The sequence below is a fragment of the Tamandua tetradactyla genome, chromosome 16, assembly GCF_023851605.1.
Source record: "Tamandua tetradactyla isolate mTamTet1 chromosome 16, mTamTet1.pri, whole genome shotgun sequence".
In the NCBI taxonomy this organism is placed as follows: domain Eukaryota; kingdom Metazoa; phylum Chordata; class Mammalia; order Pilosa; family Myrmecophagidae; genus Tamandua; species Tamandua tetradactyla.
In genome coordinates, this window is record NC_135342.1 from 72,879,422 (window position 1) to 72,895,706 (window position 16,285).

Genomic DNA, 16,285 nt, shown 5'->3' on the forward strand with positions numbered 1-16,285 from the left:
TATAAAATGCTTGAAATGAGGGCCTGATACATTATAAGCATGTGTGATCATGAACTGTTTATCACTTGCACCTGATGTTCCTTGGGGGCATGATTTCCCATCCCATGGTGTTACGGCACCTGTGATTGAGAACACCTAGCCATCCTCAAGACAAATTGGGGTGTATCACCCAGGGGAGACCAAATGGATGCTCTCCTAGTAATTTGAAGCTTAAGGACAGGAAAAATACTTAGAGCCCATTCATCCTGAGGGCATGCCCTAAACAGACCGTTTGTGAGTCCCTGCTACGCAAATTCCCAAAGCTGCCACATTTCTGTATTTTGCCAAACCTAGTTTTCAGATTTGTCGTGGATTCTGCAAGTTGTACTTATAGCTTAAGTTAGCCAAGCTTGATTTCCCTTGCGTGCAACCGAATAACCCTATGTGATAAAAAGAGGGTATTTGAACGGGGCCTTGAATAACTTGGTAGAGTTATATCTGGGATGTTTAACTTCCTGGTGATATCCATATATATGCCACCTTGATTTCCCCAAGGAGGGTAGGGACATGTACTCTGGCAGAGGATTTTTTATGCACATCAGAGATGAGAGACATGTACATGCTAATATCTAGGTATTTGTATAACACTGAAAGTTTTTAATTAGGACGAAATGGTCAAATATTTGAAGTATGAAAAATAGAGCCAGCATACCCACAGTACAAGGGCAGGACTTCCCAAATGTCAGTTATTTGCATAGCAGCCTCTTTGTGATTTCTGTCATGCCTGACCTGTATCTGAATCATTAATGTTTTTCTTTAAATCAACTCACATTTGCTGATTTTAGTAACTTTTTTTTGCAATTTCTGTTACTACTATAAATGTACAAATCAATACCATCTGCCATAAATAGAAAGCACTCATAAACATTTGTACAATGGAGCCAGGTTAAGGACTCCCACTGCACAAATCTGGGACAATTTGATCATCAAAATAAATAATAGTAGAAATGGAGGATAGTTCATTGAATAAAATAAAAATCCATATGTCCATCAATAGACAATAAATAAATATATCTCTTCCTTTTGGTAGAATTCCAATTAATAAATATAAGATAAATAAAGGAGTTAGAAAATCAACTAGTTGGTGAAAGTTTGATGAGAAGTAGCTTAGTCTCAAAATACGTCCCCACAAATTACTTATACATTACAAAGTGAAAAATGATAACTTTACAGCTGACAAACCTGACAGCCAGTACCTTATACCTTAGCCAAACAATCAAAGGCAATGTCACCAACATGGGCACACTGACAATATGGCACACCACAGCATGGCGCCCCGGGAGGACACGGTAGCTCTTCTGTGATATTCCTGCCAAAATGTGTGTACTTCAGTTTATTCATGAGAAAATCTCAGACAAACCCAAATTGAAGGATGTTCTACTAAATATATATATATATATATTTATATAGACTGCACTCTGCAAAAATGGCAAGATCAAGAGGGGCAAAAAAGGCTGAGAAAGTATTACAAATTAAAGGAGCTCAAGGAGATAAGAGACGTGACAAAGGAAAGCATGTGTGTGGTCCTGGATTGGATCCCACACTGAGCATGAACAGGTGGGGAGGATCTATAAAAAGCATTATTAGGACAATTGATGGAATTTGAATGGACAGTGGATTAGATAGTATTGCATCAATTTTACATTGCCTGGTTTGGATCACTTATTACAATGAAGTAAGAGAATGTCTTTGCTCTTAGGAAATATGCACTGAAGAAGTGAGGTGAAAAGAGGATGATGTCTCCAACTTACCCTCAAATGGATTGAAACAATGAAAAAATAGAGAGGGAAAATGAGAATGATAAAGCAAACGGGGCAAAATGTGACTAGTAGGTGAATCTGGGTATAGGGTAATAAGGAGTTCATTAAGCTACTTTTGCAAATTTTCTGTCAGAAACTATATCAAAATAAAAAATTACCAAAGGGACACTGAAAAAAAAGTAATATAATAAAACATGTCATTAGAGTCTAATTTAAAACTGTTGTCTATTAAAGTCTCTGAGCTTAAGGCCAGTTTCTTGTTAATAAAAAAGAGATTAGCAAGTTTTAGAAAGATTTGAAAAGACTTACCAATATCAAATTAAAAATGTCTCCGTGATGCAATAATCTGATTTAAAGAAAATTGGAAAGGGAATAGCATTCTCTCCGTATGACCCAATGTTCTTTAATGTATGGGCCCCAGTGATATCAACACCAAGCCTTGGGGAAACCTGGGCAGACAAGGCTGGTAGAAGCTTTCATCTGTCGAGCAGCTGAAAACAGAGGAAGGCAGAGGGCCAGGACAGTCTGACTTTCTTACAAAGTTCTTGACTGAGAAGACAAGCCAGTGCATATAATTTCATAGCCTGGTTTTATCTGTAAGAAATCTATTTTGCTCAAAACAGTTTTGAAACAGATCTTGCTTCTGGGTGGTGGCAATATTTTCTCCAGCCAGGCATTTCTATTTAAATGCTGGCTAAACTCAGCTTCAACAATGAATCAAGATAGAAGTTTTGTTTCCACCACCCCAGGAAACCGGAATGGAAAGAGAAACCATCTGCTGGCTACTCATAGAGTCCATTTCCAGCTGCCAACCACCTGCAATCTCAAAATTGGGACAGGATCACCCAAATCTAAGGTGATTTGGGCTGAATCTCCAATCTTAAGAAGACTCTTAAGAATCCCAGTCATTATCACCACCATCTCACCACAAAGCAGGGCTCCTGCTAAGCACTCTGCATGGATTGCTTCATTTAATTCTCTCTCCATATGAGGCTGTGCTCTCATTTTACAGGTGGAAAATCTGAGGCTAAAATGTATGTAACTAACCCTAGTTCCGGGTAAAACCTCTGCCTCCAGAGTCCGTATACTTAACCACTATCAACCATGAAGCCATGCTGCCCTATAAAAAATTAAGCGGCATCTTGCTGGTGAGTTGCCAGTTAAATACAAGCTGCTCAGATAAATTTGAATTTCAGACAAACAATGAACACTTTTTTTTTAGTATAAGTATATCCCAATATTGCATGGGCAATACTAACACTTAACCCCTGGCTCAGAAGACCTGAGGATTCGCTGTTAGGCTGCAAAGCTCCACTACCCCAGTGGGATCAAGACCTTCTGGGTATCTTTTACAGAAGTCTATATACACAGTGCCTTTCAGCCATTTCAGAATTTTTTGTGTGTGGGAAAGGGTAATGGTGGTATATGAATTCTAGAAAGATACCAAAGAATTCCACAGACAGTTATTTTAAAGAGTAACAAGGATAACATAGGTCCAGTGAATGAGACAAAGAAGCCTGAGCCTCAAGTGACAAACCTGGGACAAGCCCTATATTTCAGCTTTGAATGCTGTGTTACCTCCATGAAATCACTCTCTGCTCCTGAACCTCAAGCCACTCATATGCAAAAGAAGAGTGCTGGACCTTTGTATGTGTGTGGGGATTGGGGTGGTGGCTATCAAAGTGTGGTCCCAGGCTGCCTGCATCAGATGACTTAGAGAACTTGGCAAACTGTAGCTTCTTGATTCCCAACCCAGACCAACTGAATCAGAAATTTTAAGGGAAGAGCCAGGAACACTGCATTTTAATAAGATCTCCAAGGAATACTGGTGCATCCTGATATTTAAAACCAGTTGGACTGATGAACCTTGAAAATCTCTCATGTTAAGACAGAAAAGGCTGCATAGTGTCTGATTCCTTTTATATGAAATATCCAGAATAGGTGAATCCAAAGGGATAAGTTAGCCAGGGCTGATTTCTGTTGCATGCAACCAAAGAATCTGATCTGATAAAAAGAGGGTATATGGACAGGGCCTTGAATAAACTCAATAGAGTTATACCTGGGGTGGTTCAGCTTCCCAGTGGGGTTTCTTTAGGAAATAATGAAAATGTTCTGGAGCCCAATCCTGGTAATGGTTGCACATCCTTGTGAAAATACTAAAAACCACTAAAATGTACACTTCAAAATGGAGAATTTGATGATATGCAAATTATATCTAAATTTTAAAATATAATAATAGATAAATAAATGTAAGGAAAAAAATAGACTAGAGGATCCTATATTGGGTTTCCCCAGATGTGCTCCCTGAGAATTGTTTAAAGGATCCATGGGAACTGAGTGATAAAACCCTGACCGGAAGGTCATGGGACAGTAATCCAGGGGAATAAAGGTTCTGAGAAAGTTTGTCCTTAAAAGAAAGAAAGAAACTTGTTAGCCCAGCAATTCCTATACTTACTGTTATGGTTGGGTTCATGTGTTAACTTGGTCAGGTGATGGTGCCCGGTTGTCTGGTCAAGCAGGCACTGGCCTAACCGTTACAGTAAGTACATTTCATGGCTGGTTAATAAGCCAGAAGGCTGGTTTATTAAATCATCAGCACATTGATTACATCCATGGCTGATTACATCTGCAGTTGGCTAAGGGCCATGCCTTCCTCAATTAGTGACATTTAATCTAATCAGTCCAAGGCGTTAGAAGAGAAGTCAGAAGAGAGAATCTCTCTCTCTCTGCTTCAGCCGGTCAGCCTCTCCTGGGGGGTTCCTTGAAGACCTTCATCGAAGCTGTCAGCTCACAGCCTGCCCAGTGGAATTTGAACTTGTGCATCCCACAGTTGCACGAGACACTCTTATATAATCTCATATTTACGGATAGCTCCTGTTGGTTCTGTTTCCCTAGGGAACCCTGACTACTACACTTACCTTTATCCTAGAGAACACACCCCTCCTGCTAAACCTTCCCCCAGCCCCCTTTTATGAACATCTGATTATTTGCCCACACTGGGCTGAGTTCTAAGGGAGCTCCATGGGGGTAAGATGTGCTAACTGACTAGTTGACAATTGAATGTCCCAGGTGCTGCAGTAGGAAAGGGTGTGTGGTTCCAGGCCAGGCTGCCTCGATTTCATAGCTCCTGGCCCACCACTCATTTCTTAGCAGTGGGTCTCTGAGCCAGTCTCGCAACAAACTCAAGTGCCACCCCCACTCCTTGCCTAATGTGTGAAATGAGGATAACAGTAATCCCCAGCTAGTCAGATGGCCATGAGAATGAAATGGGGTAATGAGCATAAAGCTCTCAGCTCAGCACTGGGCTCACTGCAAGGGCTCAGACATAGCGTAGCCAGACCATTTCTTGAGAAAGAAATCTCACAAGATCACAGTGACAACTATATATTTCACAAACTTTAAATCTCCCTGTAGGGTACAAAAAAAATGTTTCAGGTTCCTTGAACTTGGACTCTGGAGTGTTTCCTGATAACATATGCTGCTGTCTTGGGCCCCATGGCCTGCGTTACAGATTTCTGCTGCACCTTCTTGAAAGCCCTAAGGAAGTAAAGGAACCTTAACCTCCAAGCTTAGGAGGAAAGCATTTGACCTCGTGGTGCAGGTCGACACTGAGAAGTATTTTCCCGGGTTGGGGGGAGGCAGGTGGTGGTGGTGGCCAGAAGACTTGGCCATAAAGACGCAGGAGATATTTGTTAGTTAAATTACTTGGTCAAACTAGGTGATCCTATTTGCTTTTATGAAATCTTTTTGGGAAATCAACCACTATTTTTAATATGTGAGTGAGGGAAGGGGGTTGATCAGAGGCAGTTGAACACCAGCTGCTGAAAGCAGCTCTCCCCGAACTATGACATGACAGAGGATTTCATTTCCCTATGTTGTTTATTTTTAGAATCCTTGGATTTGTACAGTGACCATGCATCATCGTACATTACTTTTGGTAATCCAGAAAAAATAATATGAATTCTGTGTTTGTGAAGCTAAAGGTGGCTGGATCTCAGAGGGAACCCATTAGTGCCCCAGAAATAGCAAGCTCTCCTCATTCCCTTATCATATCAACCTTCCTCCTTAGAAAACCTAAGAGAGTGATTCTCAAATTTCGATGGTACGTGAAAATCATGCAGAGCTTGATAAGAGCAATGCAGTTCTTTGGGGTATATACCTAAGCGTGAAATCGCTGGATCCCATGAAAATCCTGTGTGCAATGTTTTTGAGGAACTGGTAAGCTGTTTTCCATTTGGCTGAACCATTGTACATTCCCACCAGCAATGCATGAGGATTCTAGTTTCTTCACATCATCACCAACAATTGTGATTTTTCTGTTTTTCCATGTTATTATTCATGTAGCCATCCTCATGAAGGGAAGTGATATCTCATTGTGCTTTAGATTTGTGTTTCCCTAAGGACTAATTATTCACTTTAAAGGGGTTAATTTTATGTTGTATGAATTTTACTTCAGTTTTTTTATAAAATGCAATTGCAGACCAAATCACTTATAGGGATTCTAAGTAAGGAAGTCTTGTGATTTCTCAGAAGTCTGCATTTTTATATGCACCAGCTCCAGGTGACTCTGCTGCATTCTGAGAAACCCTGGTTAGGAGCTGTTTGAACCCTGAGGCTCAACTCCCAAATCATGTCAAAATCAGCAGGCCCGGTACCTTACTGGGCTCTCCAGGTCAGGTGGCAGTGGGCAGTGGGGAAACTTGCCAGTTCTGTTTTGAACCTGTCCGTATATTTAAAGAAATTAAGAAGTGTTACATTTACAAAAAAAAAAAAAAAATACAGTTCTGCAGTTGCATGATATTTTTTTAGCCTATCTGTGAGTCTCTGTGATGATCTTATCAAATGAAGATAAGATCAGAAGTCTGTGAGGCCTTTTGTGAAGGAGACCTGGGCCAAATGGCTTCCTCTCCCCCCCCACCCACGACACCCCCTTTCAAGGCTCCTGCATCCCGAGCTGGGACTTGGCATGAGCCTCCTGCCACCTAGTGGTCGATCAAGGACACACTGCTAAGTCCCCTTCTGAACCGCCACTCAACACCCATTCAGCCATCCAGCAAACCTTTACCAAGCACCTCTCATGCAGCCGGGCACCATGCTGAGCTCTGGAGGTGAAGCTCTCTATCCTGCAGAGCTGGAAGGAGCCTGCAGGTCACATGAAGTCCGGGAGCAGGCGGTGGCCATGAGGTTTGCAAGCTCCCACCTAAACTCACTACAAATATTCTTTCCTCTATCCAAAACGAGTGCAAATTCAAGTTACCTAAAGGTTGTTTAGCTGATTTTGTTGTTTAGAGCAACCTGTCCAGGGCCCCACTTTTTAATTTCATATTCAGAAACTCTAGGGTGGATTAGCTTTGACAGTGTGACAGTGTGATTGTGAAAACCTTGTGTCTGATGCTCCTTTTATCTAGGGTATGGGCAGATGAGTAAAAAATATGCATTAAAAAATAAATTAAAAAAGCATAATAGAGGGGACAAAATTTAAAATAAATTGAGTTGGTTGAAATACTAGCGGTCAATGAGAGGGAGGAGTAAAGGGTATGGTATGTATGAGCTTTTTCTTTTTTATTTCTTTTTCAGGAGTGATGCAAATGTTCTAAAAATGATCATAGTGAGGAATACACAATTATGTGATGATATTGTGAGCCTCCGATTGTATACCATGTGTTCTAGTTTGCTAGCTGCTGGAAAGCAATATACCGGAAACAGAATGGCATTTAAAAAGGGGGAATTTAGGGCGGGCCGCGGTGGCTCAGCGGGCAAAGTGCTTGCCTGCTATGCCGGAGGACCTCGGTTCGATTCCCGGCCCCAGCCCATGTAACAAAAACGGAGAAACAGAATACAATAAAACAAGAAAATGTTTAAAAATGTTTCCCTTCCTTCCTTCCTTCTATCCTTCCTTCCTTCTCTCTGTCTTTCCTTTAAAAAAAAAAAAAGGGGGAATTTAATAAGTTGCTAGTTTACAATTCTAAGGCCCAGAAAATGTCCCAATTAAAGCAAGTCTATAGAAATGTCCAATCTAAGGCATCCAGGGAAAGATACCTTGGTTCAAGAAGGCCAATGAAGTTCAGGGTTTCTCCCTCATGTGAGAAGGCACATGGTGAACACAGTCAGGGCTTCTTTCTCAGCTGGAGGGCCACATGGTGAACACAGCGTCATCTGCTAGCTTTCTCTCCTGGCTTCCGGTTTCATGAAGCTTCCTGTTTCCTTCTTCATCTCCAAAGGTTGCTGGCTAGTGGACTCTCTGCTTTGTGGTGCTGCAGGATTCTCTGCTCTCTCTGAACTTCCTTCATTCTCCAAAATGTTTTCTCTTTTATAAGACTCCAGAAACGTATCAAGACCCACTCAAATGGGTGCAGACATGTTGTCACCTAATCCAGTTTAACAACCGCTCTTGATTAAATCACATCTCCAGGGAGATCTAACTACAGTTCCAAACTTATAATACTGAATAGGGATTAGAAGAAATGGCTGCCTTTACAAAATAGGATTAAAACATGGCTTTTCTAGGGTCCATACATCATTTCAAACCAGCACACCATGTATGGAATGTTTGTATGTTACGTTTTTTTTTCTTGTATGCTAAGTTTTTACAATAAAAATTTTAAGAAAAGAACCTCTAGGGTGGGTTCGCTCATGGCAAATATATTTCATAAATTCCACAGTTATTTCTCATGTCTCTCCCAAAATGCACATACACACAGCACACATCAAGTTGAAAACCAGTTTTACCTGGTGTAGAAAAGTCACCCAGTTTTCTACATGGTGCTGTCTGTTTATTTGGCATATTACAGTTTGCAAACTGCGTTCACATCCTTTTTCATGTTTGACCTTCACCTTCATCATGTGAGGTGGGTGTTATCTCCATTTTACAGATAAAGCAATTGGATTTCACAAAGGTCAGATTAGTTCTTCAGGGTCATATAACTAATTTTGTGACAAAGCAGAGGCTCAAATCCAGGTCTAATTTGATTGACACCAAATCCAAAGATTTCTGCTCTATCGAGCACTACCCCTGGACAGTTTGTTGGGCAAAAGTATGCATGAGGCCAAGATTAGAGGACTGCCCCAGTTATATGATAATATTATATATTTTTATAATAAATACCTTGAGAATTCACAATGTGGAAAGCATAGGGAAGGGTTTGTTTTAGAGATGAGGAGGGCATGGCCCCACCTCCTGAGTCCTGGGTATCCTGTGCGATGCCCATTACATACATCTCCACCTCATCCCAGTTATCCCCCTCCTTGCTCTGTCCCCCCAAACCCCCACCCACAGTGTTGTGGTGGCAAACTAGCTCTCCAAGGGGAAAATAATAAAAGAAAAAGCCCTAATTTGTAGCTGCTGATTTCTATGGTCTAAATAATCCCAGTGCTCAATTTCATGCTAAGAGTTTATTATTAGCATGAAATTCCCAGATGTTTAATTGACCCTTGCAAATGGTAGGAGTTGATTCCTGCACATCACTGCGTATGTAGAACACAGTTCCACTGAGCTCCCAAGCTAACACTACATTAACTTCTGATGAATGCTGTAACAGAGTAACACAACTTTAGTGGCTTGAAACAACCTGAATTTTTGACCTTACAGTTCTGGAGGTAGGAAGATTGAAAACAGGTGTAATGGACTAAAATCAAGGTGTGGGAGGGCTGTGCTCCTTCTGGTGACTGTAGGGATGAACCCATTTCTTATCAGCTTTTGGAGGCTGCGGGCATCCCTTAGTTTATGGCCCCTTTCTAGCATTGCTATCACTCCAACCTCTTCTGCTGTTGTCACACCACTTTCTTTTTAACACTGACTCTACTCTTTATAAGGACCCCTGTGATTGATGACATTGGGCCAACCCAGATAATTCCAGGACAATCTCCCCATCTCAAGATCCTTAGCAAAATCACAACTGAAAAAGTCCCTTGTGCCCTATAAGGTAACGTATTCACAGGTTCGAGGCTCTAGGATATGGATACTGTTGATGAGCCGTTATCCAGCCAGGATCCAGAAATGGCCAACAGGCATCCAGCACATTCTGTACATGCAGCACTAGAGGAACAGAGATGGCAAGGAAAGGGCATAGTCCCCACTCAAGAAGTTCACTTGTTGGAAGGTCCATATAAACCACAAGCTGTCCTGGAAACGTCCTGCAGGGCCATGATATTGAGGCTGGTCTCAAGGTGCCGAGAGCAGCAACCCCTGTGTCTGCAAGTGTTCTGTGAACATTGTCACATATGAGCCTTATGAAAGAGATTTATATGGACAGGTACTATTTTTATTTCAAAGATAAGGAAACTGAGACTCAAAGAGGTAAAGTGTCTGTCTGAGATCAGATAGTTTATAAACAGTGGAGTCAAGAAGGAAGACAAGTCACTCCAAAACCTCACTCCAAAGTCTAGCTCCATGCCATGATTAGGGCCCAGGGGAAGTGCCCTGGACAATCCTGGACCTTGACATTTATTCCTCCACATTTATTCCATATGCAGAATGGGGCTGTGCTAGTGAGGATTCTTTCTGCTTCCAAGGACAGAAATCCAACTCAAGCTAAGTTAGGTTAAAAAGAAGAAGGAGAATGAGGAAGAGGAGGAGGAGGAAAAGAAGGAAATACAAACAAAACCAAATAGATAAATTGGGGATCGGGAGCATGTATTGGTTCACTTAACTAATGAGCACTGAGTTTGTAAAAATGTAAGCTCCAAGAGGGCAGGGACCATGCCCCTTGGACTTTGCTATTCCCCAGTGTTTATGCCTGATACATAAAGTAGGTTCTTGTGGCAGGACACACCCTAAGGTTACAACACAATGACTAGTCACACTCTTGTATAATCCCACCCCCTTGGTTACAGGCAGAACTGTGACCTTCTAAACAGTAGAATACAGCTATGGCGATGGTATCACTCCTTGGATCAGATCACATTATATGAGACTTCATCTTAGCAGACTGAAGTCAAGAGTCCCCTTACTGGTTTTGAAGAAGCAGGTTCCCATGTTATGGAAGGGCTCAGAACCATAGGCAGTCTCTAGAGCTGAGAGGGATGCCAGCCAATGGCCAGCAGGTAAATGTGTTCCTAAGAAAAACAACCACTGAGCAATGGATTCTTCCAACACACTCAATGAGCTCAGAAGCAGATTCTTCCCCAGTCAAGGCCTCCAGATGAGAACAAAGACCAGCTGATACATTCATTGAAGTATTATGAGACCCTTCACAGACAATGTACGTAGGCCCTGACTCTTAATCTACAGAAGCTGTGAGATAATAAATATGTGTTGTTTTAAGTCACTCAGAGTGTGATAATATGCTATGCAGCAATAGGAAACTAAAACAGTATTCAAGAAATGTTTGCTGAAAACCAAGAAATTAAGAGAAGGAAGTAGAAAAAGAAGAAAACAGGAGAGAATATGTAGGCAGGTCAGTCCTGGAAAATATTTGAGTTTAGCACAATTGAATCCATAACCTCAAAAAGTTTCAGAAAGACCATTTCATTCTCTCTGTGGGAATGAGATAACACGTGAATCCTTAGCTGCCAGTGTCCATCACTATCTCAGCAGAGGGAAATCAAGCCTTTCTGATAATTCTGGCAGTTATGTCTCAGAGGGGACTCTGGCCTGGCTTGGAGATTGGTCATATCTGGTTCACTTGCCCACCTCTGAAACAACGGAATGGGAGCTGTCCATTTCCACCCAAACCACAAAGAATTTGTTTCTCACAGCAAAGAGGTGTTGCAGCCTGGAGGAGGAAAACATGCTAGGCAGAAAAAAACTATATATGACCCCAAAGGGATAATAAATTATATCTCATAGCCAAGTGTGAGCATTAGTTGAGAATATATGATCCCAAAATAGCAGGTATCAGAAAACATTCAACTAGAACTTAAGCTCCATGAGGGCAGGGATTTTGTCTGTGAGGTTTACTGTTATATCTTTACACCTAGACTACCTTCTGGCACATAGCAGGGCTCACTTGATATTTAACAAATGGACAAATTTGAAAGTGGTACGCAAACATGGGCCATATTCCAGTAAAAACCAACTACTGGTCTTCTCCATTCACGGCCCAGCAAGGCAGGTCTGGCACAGTATCTTCTTCTCTCTTCTTCCTATCTATTCTCCCTGACTTGACAAGCCTTGGAGAAATGGCATTATTATTTTAGAGAAAGCAATAAGGAGCAGAAATCCTGAATTATGAATATGAGCCACCATTATGTTACTACACTCAGGCCCTGTCTGCTAGAGTATCTCATAAATATTTAATCAAGCCTTGTTGGTTATATAAAATAAAGGAGAAATTTAATTCCCCTGTCATGAGACTTCTCATTCATAGTAGAACATTTCATTTGCTTAAACACTCAACATCTTGCTTCATTAAACAGTTATGCCCAACAAATCAATTGAACATCACTGGGACAGATTTATAAATACAATTAAGTGAAAATTGTGCTTATGAATGAGAGGGAAAAATGAAAAAAGCAGAGTGGGGAGAGGAAAATGAAGTTTTGGAGTCACATGTGCCACATACTACATCCTTTGCCATGAGTCAGAGACCAGTCCTTTATAAGATGTGCAGTCTAGCAAGAGATATAGGCATAACAACAAATTATCCAAATTATGGTGACTAGTTCTCCAAAGAGAGCGTACCCAGTGATATATGCGCCCTAAGAGTTTAAAATAAAATTCTGACACAGAGAAGTCCCTCCTTAAAGAGATGGAGATCTGAAAATAAGATTTGGTTGAGTAAAGAGTTTGTGGCAGATTCTATTCATTGTCTATCCAAAACCATCCCCCTGCCCTTTTCCTTGTGTGCTGGTTTGAAAGGATGTATGGACCCTAGAAAAGCCATGTTTTAATCAAAATCCCATTTCATAAAGGCAGAATAATCCCTATTCAATACTGTATGTTTGAAACTGTAATCAGATCATCTCCCTGGAGATGTGATTTAATCAAGAGTGATTGTTAAGCTGGATTAGATGACGACATGTCTCCACCCATTTGAGTGGGTCTTGAGAAGTTTCTGGAGTCCTATAAAAGAGGAAACATTTTGGAGAATGGGAGTGATTCAGAGAGAGCCAGAGAAGAATGACATAGCCACAAGAGCCCACAAGTGACCTTTGGAGATGAAGAAGGAAAATGCCTCCCAGGGAGCATCATGAGTTTGGCAAGGAAGCCAGGATAGAAAGCTAGCAGATGATGCCTTGCTCGCCATGTGCCCTTCCAGCTGAGAGAGAAATCTTGACTGTGTTCACCATGTGCCTTCTCAGATGAGAGAGAGACCCTGAACTTCATCGACCTTCTTGAACCAAGGTATCTTTCTCTGGATACCTTTGATTGGACATTTCTATAGACTTGTTGTAATTGGGACATTATCTTGGCCTTAGAACAGTAAACTTGCAACTTATTAATTTTCCCTTTTTAAAAGCCATTCCGTTTCTGGTATATTGCATTCCTGCAGCTAGCAAACTAGAACATCTTGCTAACAGAAGCCATATTTTATTCAAGTGAGAAACCTGTTCTTAGATGTCCCCTAGCAGATTTCATTCTTTTTTTTTTCTGCTTTCTCCTTTCTCCTTTCTCCTCATTGATGGTTTCTGATACTTTAATCTTCTCCTTTGCCTGGGCCATTGCTTCATGTTAATTTGGATATTTTGCAATTTTTCACTAAAACCTAGACATTTTTATTAACTCAAATAGACCCCCACCTTAGCATATTGTAATCAAAATGCTGAATGCCAAAGATAAAGAGAGAATTTTGAGAGCTACAAGAGAGAAGCAACATATCATATACAAAGGAGCCTCAAAAAGATTAAATGATGATTTTTTATCAGTAGCTGTGGAGGCAAGAAGGCCATAGGATGACATATTTAAGGTGCTGAAGGCAAAAAATTCCAACCAAGAATTCTATATCTGGCAAAACTGTCTTTCAAAATGAGAAGAAATTAAGACACATCCAGCTAAAAAAAAGCTGAGGGACTTTGTCACAGTAGCGTGGCCCTATCAGAGATACTACAGCAAGTTTGGCAGGTTGAAGGAACAGGACAGTAGACAAAGATCAGAGATGCATGTTTCAGTTTCCTAACCGCTGGGGAAAAAAAAGCCATATTGTGGTTTGGCTTAAACAATGGGAGTGTGTTGGCTCATGGTTTTGAGATTAGAAATTCCAGAATCAAGGCATCAGCAAGGTCCTGCTTTCTCCTTGAAGATGCTGGGGCTCTGGGGCCGGCCGCTGGACCAAAAACTTTGGTCCTTGGCTTTTCCATCACATGGCAATGCATATGACAGCATTTTCTCTTTTCCCTTCTGGGTTCCATTGAATTCCAGCTTCTGACTGCGCCCATGTTTCTAATTTCTTTTGCTTCTAAGGACTTGGGCCATATTGGATTAAGACCCAACCTTATTTGGTTTGGGTATACCTTATCTAATAACATCTTCAAAGTTCCTATTTACAAATGGGCTTACACCCAGAGGACCAGGGGCTGGGACCTAAACATGCCTTTTGTTGGGGACATGATTCAATTCCCAAATTGCATGAAGAAATAAAGATCTCCAGTGAGTATAGACATGGGTAAATATAAATGTATGCACTATTGTATTTTACTTCCTAAAGAATCTAAAAGGTAAATGCATAAAAGGTAATGCGAAATCAGTGATTTGGGGCACAAAATGTATAAACACGTAATTTGTGACAAGGTTACATAAACGTATGGATACAGGGATCAGAGGAATTAATACAAAATGAGTGTAGGGTTGACAGGAAAATGTTAGTAACGGAAGGTAGTGAGGGTATTGCAATGTTGTCAATGTGATTAATCCCACTTTATGGTATGCCCGGGAGTGGTTGAGATGGGAAAGTTTATGTTGCATCTGTGTTCCCAAAAATAAAAAACAAAAGAGCCACAAAGGAGACGACAGCTGAATGTAATGCATAATCCTGGACAGGATCTAACAAGGGAGGAGAAAAGGCTCAAAGGGACATTATTGGGATATATGAAAAAATTAGCGTATATACTGTAAGCTTTCTATCAATGTTAAAGTTCTTAAACTCGATAATTGCAGTTAAGGTGGTCACTTGTTCTTAGGATTTGTACATGTAAGAATTAAATGTTCCAGGAGCATGATGTATACAACTATCAAGTATTCAGAAAAAGACAGGGAGAGAGAGAGAAGGAATGATACAGCAAATGTTAAAATTGGTGGATCTGAGTACTGGGTGAGGGTGGGGGTGCTGCTAAGGGTATGCTGGAATTCTCTATATGGGGTTCATAATATTTTTGTAACTGTCCTATAAGTTTGAAAGTATGTCAGAATGAAAACAGTTTTTTAAAAAGTCTTGCGCTAACTATTTTTATAGTGGCACTATTTATGATAGTCAAAGGCTAGAAATAAGCACAACTATCTGTCAATGGCCAAATGGATAAATAAAGTGTGATGTCTTTATACAATGGAAAACAGCAGTAATGAAACATGTAAGAGTAATGAAAATGAACAAACTAAAACTACTTGTAGCAGCATAGATGAAGCACACACACATAATTTGAATGAAAGAAGCCAGGCATATAAGAGTATACACTGTGTAATTCCCACCTATATAACGTTCAAAAATGGGTCACGAGCTGTCACCCTCATCCATCTCTGGCTCCTCCCACTTGGATGATGGCCACCTCTTACCGGGAGTGGGTGGCTCGCCATAACCAGCAAGGTGCAGGCAAGGGGATTCTGGGAAATGAGGTCCCTCCTAAGCGAGGTCACATGTTGTAAGGCCACCCCAGTGGCTGGGCCAGGCCACAGGGGAGCTTCTGGGGTGTTGAAAACTTTCTTCTTGTTCTATATAGGTACTAGGGGCTGCGCCATATTTATTTTATGAAGAAGCAGTAAGCTGCGTTCTTGCAATTTGGGCACGCTTTAGTATGGATGTTATGCTTTGATAAAACGTTTACATTGAGGACATTGACATCTGTTTTATGCAGAAAGCTTAGAAAATCAAAGAGAAAAAATTCTCTCTGCGTCCAAAAGTAACCATTATTGCCATTTTGATCCAAGCTAATCCATACAGGTACTCACAGACCTATATCCCTATACCCAACACTCTCCACTCTACATGTTCTGTTTTGCAAACTGCATTTTTCCCCCTTTATAAATATTCTGTGGGAATTTTCTATATCAATCAGTGTACTTCTACAGCAGAATTTCAATGATGGCTTAGAAATCCAATATGCTAATCCTCTTTGAGTAATTCTCTATCAATTTTTGGTTGTTAGGAATAATTCTTTTGCTGACTCCTTCTAAACCACAGTCGATAGCCCCAGGATAGAGATTATGTTTGCCCCTTTAGTTCCAATAAGGCAAATGCAAAAGGAACTACTGGGTTTCTCACCAACAATCCCAGCTATCTGGTATATATTTTGGAGGATGGCCTAGACTCCTCAGGCAGAAATAAATCATCTAAGGAAGTGGGGACAGTGAATGTGGGTCTTTCAGCTCCATCCGCCTGTCTCCTGGACTGGCCGTC